The sequence below is a fragment of the Pteropus vampyrus genome, unplaced genomic scaffold (genome assembly GCF_000151845.1).
Source record: "Pteropus vampyrus isolate Shadow unplaced genomic scaffold, Pvam_2.0 Scaffold233, whole genome shotgun sequence".
In the NCBI taxonomy this organism is placed as follows: Eukaryota; Metazoa; Chordata; class Mammalia; order Chiroptera; family Pteropodidae; genus Pteropus; species Pteropus vampyrus.
The window spans coordinates 1017196-1022434 of NW_011889014.1; the positions used below are offsets into that span (position 1 = coordinate 1017196).

General features: G+C 44.2%; 1 protein-coding gene and 1 pseudogene across 1 annotated transcript in view; one reads left to right on the forward strand and one right to left on the reverse strand.

Moving 5' to 3' along the window:
- HUNK (hormonally up-regulated Neu-associated kinase) overlaps positions 1-5239 on the reverse strand; it is an 84899-nt gene that overhangs the window by 52496 nt on the left and 27164 nt on the right. The window lies entirely within an intron of this gene.
- On the forward strand, positions 2872-2988 carry LOC111728868 (annotated as a pseudogene).

Here is a 5239-nt window from a genome sequence, read left to right on the forward strand (position 1 = left end):
ATATGATACTTGAGCAAAGATAATGTGCCTGCCTGGCTTACCGCTGGACTCCCAGTACCTTTGCACATCCCAGGTACTCAGCAAATGCCAATGAATCTACAATACCAAAGAGATTGTTTTGGATTTCAGAAGAAAAAAAAAATGTAGGCAAAAACACATATTGAGTCATCAAAACCATCAACATCCAGAAGCATCTTAAGTTGTAGCCTGCCAACTCAGATACGCCATGAATAGTAAAATGTAAGAATATTCTTCCTTTCCACACACACACACACACACACACAAATGCTCTTTTCCACTGTTGGGAAACAGCATTCTTGGTCTAGCTTTTACTTTTTCGCTTTTGAATAGAGACATGGGCAGAAGAATTCTTTTTTTTCCTCTTATCTCTCTGTTGTAAGGAATAGAACAGCGTGAGCATGATAAACCAAAATGGCAACTAATAACATCACGTCAAAGTCTCGAGACAAAAGGAAGCAGTTGCTAGAACTGTGGTAAACGGGGAAGCAATGTCCCATTTAACAGAGACAGTCACTCACAGCTCTGTCCCAGCACTGCCAGCTCATCCTTTTTCTAAGAGAAGCTAGAAATCTGGACTTGACCCCAATTTTTAAATGTTGGCAACCAATTCGCATTTAAAACAACAATAACATACCACACTGAGTACGCTGACCTTGCAGGCAAGATATGGCCTGTAGACTCCCAACTTTCAAACTCGAGTGGAAGCTAAGCCTTGAAAAAGGACATGAGATTGTCCAGGGAGAGGGCACAGAATGAGGGGGAAAGGTCCAGGACAACACGCTGGGGAGCAGACTGGGAAGGAACCATGAGGGAAGCCGTTGTCACAGGAACCACAAAGGGCAGCAGGTCAAAATGGGAGGAAGGGTCAAGGGGTCAAGTGCAGAAAAAAGGTGAGCTCTAAAAAGTGTCCAATGGATTTCAGAATTGGAAGGTAGATGGTTACTTTAAGGCTGGAGAATTGAGTGAAAAGGGAGATAGATCTATGTTGAACCCTGCAGCTAAGAAATAAAGATAGTCCCCAATCCAAACACACCAACCAATGAAGGGAAGAATTCTATACCTTCACTTCGACTCAGATGAATCAAACAATGCACAGAATATGTTAAAACTATGACAACCTTTAAAAGGGATCACATATGTCCAAACGCAGGGTGACCCCAAATATTAGATGACCCTCCCCACTTTTCCAATGGGAAGATGGTGCCCTCTTATTTAAGAGCTTATACTACGATGTTAATATAAATAATTTTAGAAATATTGTTCTCACACCCTCATATTTTATGAAACAATTTTATTAAAACTTGTCACAAGCAGGACCAGGATGACAGAGTCATGGTAGGGTGTCTCCAGTGTAACAAGATCTTCAAGTTGACTGGAAGTTTAAAAAAAAAGCTTTTCGAATCTGTGTATCATGCACTTGCTGGGACTCTTACCCAAGCCACTTAAATAATTAGTGCCCATTAAAAATCTCTACAAGTGAACCACTCATTGAATTGTTTTTAGGGTGGTCTCACAAACCATGGCAATTTTGAGGTCATGTCCCTACGGGTTATTATGAAAGCCACAAAAAATGTCTTTCTTTCCTTCCTACTGGTTTCCTCAGGAGACTTCTAAAAGCACCCAAAGTCATCAGTGAGTCAATATGAAAGACTTTGCAAGGACATTATAAGGTACTTCCTCTTAAGATACTTAGGACATGATCTAATCCTGACCTTATATTCAAGCATATATGGTAATTCCAAAACACACACATGCGCACACAAGAGTGTGCCAGCAATAGCCCAAACTGTGATTCTGTGAAAACTGATTATAACTCAGCAGCACTATTTCAATCTAAAGGAAGGCCAGTTTGTTTCCAGCAAAATTAAAACTCTTTCACTGGGAAGAATGGAAGCCATGCCAAGGCATTAAAAAAGAAATTTGGTTCAGAACAAATACTACGGAGAAAAACAGCTTTTAAAAAAGTGAGGTAAAAGAAAACAATTGCCAAGAATAATAAAGCGAGGTTGGATAGTTCTGGGGCCACAAAAGCCTAGAGAACACCATAGTGATTAGAAGAACGATATAAATAGAAGACTAAAAATAAGAGAAAATGCAAAAGAAACAAATACTTGTAAAAATCGGGGAAATGTCATAAAACCAAGGGAGGAGTATAAAACTATAATTATTAGACAAAATGAAAAAAATTAAATCCTTTAAAAGTCACTATCTTCCCACCCACTGGATCCCATAATAACCCACCTTACGGAAAAAGCTCAGAGCAAACCTGATTAACCAGGGTTTTTACGCATATATCACCTTTCTGTCAAGGTTTTTGAAAGATGTCAACGATAACCAATCTAACTGCCTAAAGGTACCATGACTAGTGAGTGGAAAGGTGAGCCGCGGTGGCATCCGGCCAGATCGGTGTACCCACCCTACCCAAATGAAAGGAACCTCCGACCTCTTTCGGCTTCGATTATTTCTACCTCCTGCTTTGTCTTTTGAAACGTATCTAGGAAAACAGGCACAAAAATCATATTTTTTAAAGTAGCTTTTGCCTATTTACCCAGACGAGTTGAAAATTTATGGACACGGATGTGTAGAGCAACTTTATTCATAACTGCCAAAATTTAGAAGCAACCAAGATGTCCTTCGATGGGTGAATGGATACCAAACTTTGGTACATCTGGGGAGCGGAATATTATTCAGCGATAAGAAGAAATGAGCTATCGAATCATGAAAAGCCACAGAGAAATCTTAAACACGTTTCTAAGTGAAAGAAGTTAGTCTGCAAAGGTGAAGTACTGTGTTCCAATTGTATGACCTTCTGGAAAAGGCAAACCTATAAAGACATTAAAAAGATCAGTGGTCTATGGTCATGCTACCCTGAACAAGCCCGATCTCATCTGATCTGGGAAGCTAAGCAGGGTCAGGCCTGGTTAATACTAGGATGGAGACCACTAGGAAGACAAGGTGCTGTAGGCATTAAGAAAATTAAAAAGTAAGGGATTGTAAGCTGACAAGGTCCTTGCAATCTGTGAAAGAAAAGAAAAGAAAAGAAAGAAAGAAAGAAAGAAAGAAGAGAGAGAGAGAGAGAGAGAAAGAACGAACTAATTAGCAGTCCATTCAGCACAGTGGGCCACTCACATCCTCTGCCCAGCCACTCAGCGATGACCAAAGAGGCCAAAAATGATCCCAAGGTACCACAGAATTGAGAAACGACTTCTTGAATAATAAAAAAGGATGAACATAGTCATAAGGTTTCCACGTTAGTATATTACAATGTACCTTAAAAGAAGAAAAAAAAAATACTAGTAGGCCTCTATTACCCAGAAAACCTACTTCCTTTGGGTTTCACATGTGGTCCATGGAGCAGCATGGTGTTTACCCTAGCTCCGACCCCCAAGAGCAAAATATTCGACTCTGTTAAGTGTCCTATTGGCCATATGGGAAGGAAGGTTTTGACAGCGGACCAGCTTGCACATGATGATGGAGGTGATGCTCGATTTCACATGAATGCCCCTTGATCAGATCAGTCCCTTTGTGGAGGGGAGAAAGAAGGAGGAGCTCAGCTCTTCCTGCGCGGTCTCGCAGCATGAAGAGTGGCTGGCAAATGGAAGTTCATGGTGAACTTATAACTGAGAATGAAAGGGAAGAAGAAAATGGCCCTCGGATGGAGGGTAAACAGGTTTTTCCTTGGCCAAAGGGGCTTCTAAGAGGGGTAAAGGCAAGTAAGAAAGGGAATGGGGTACACTCTAGTATGAGGGATGCTGGGTCGGGCTCCAGGATGAGGTTCCAGGTGTGGCAGGGAGCCCGTGTCTTAGGAACAAAGGAAATAACCATGAGGAGGGGGCCTGGGGAGAAGCAGCCACCGTGGGCATAGGCACTGAGGCTTCCGGCCCCTTGTCTGGTAGCCAGACGGGCGGTTCCAGGAGGAATTGCCCAGTGGGACTCTCAGCAAGGCCCTCCGCAGACCAGACACTGGGCTGTGCTCTCCACTGTGCTTGGGGGCGGGGGTCAGAGATTGAGAGGGGGCCAAAAGGGGAGAGCCTTAATCACCAGCCCTTTGTTCTAGGTGACTTCAAAAGAACAAGCTCCAACAGGCTATGGCTAACCATTAAAGATTCACCCACAAGCTACCAAGTGCACCCCTCGCCCACTCACACTGTCCTTGCATTTCTTTAAAGATGGTAACCTCCAAGGGTTGGAGACTGGCCACAATGAACTCCAATCAGGAGGAGAGGATCCTGTTGCCATAACAAACACAATGGAGCCTATTTGGGGAGGGGAGGAGCAGCAGCTGGTGGACCCTGCATAGCGAGGAGGCAGACAGGAGCGGTACTGGAGAGGTGGGGAGCGGAGTGCCTGTGCACGTGCACACTTGAGTGTGAGCACACATGGGTGTGTGTGCGCACGTTCATGTACGTGCATCTATGTGGAGATGCATGCGTATGGGGAAAGCGTGGGTATCTACTTATGTGGGTGTGTGTACACACCTGTGTATGAGTACGAGAGGGCACGTGTGTGGATATGTGTTGTGTCCATGCCCATATGTATGGAAGAGCACATGTGTGTCCGTGTATACACGTGCATGTGTATGAGTGTGTGTGCACATGTGCACACACCCCCATCCAGAATACCGGGATAGAAATGAAGGAGAGGGTTTCTCCCCAGGCCACCCCAGGGCATGCCCAGCCCAGCAGTGAAGGTCAAGGGTCAGACCTCTAACAAACCCTAGGTCTGGGAGAGCCACTCAGGGTTGAGACCCAAGATGAAAGTGAGGAACCGAGTGGCATAAAATGGAGGTGGAGGCCACCAGGATTCAAGGAAGTGGGCAAAAGGACAGAGCGAAACTTGGAGGAGCCAGCGAAGACTCAAGTGACTCAAGCGAGGAGCTAAGCAAGGACTCGTGAGAAAACATGGCAGTCTGGGAAATGAAAAAGGACAGGCTCTGGGGCCGGTTTTCTCTACCTGACCTTTCCACCGCTGACCAGCCCTGGGCAAGTCGTTTAAACTCTCTGCTTCAGATTCTTCTTTGAAGAATGGCCTCAAAAGAGGGGTTACCTGGCAGGGCCATTAGCAGGAAGAAATGAGAAAATGTATTCCTAAGTGTTTTGTGGGCCACTCCCGGCTAAACAAACGCTAATATATAAGAGGTGAGGATAATAAAGTTAAAAGATTCTGAGACAAGTGAAGGGGGAGATTCCAGAAAGACCTAAAAAGGATGATTAATTTG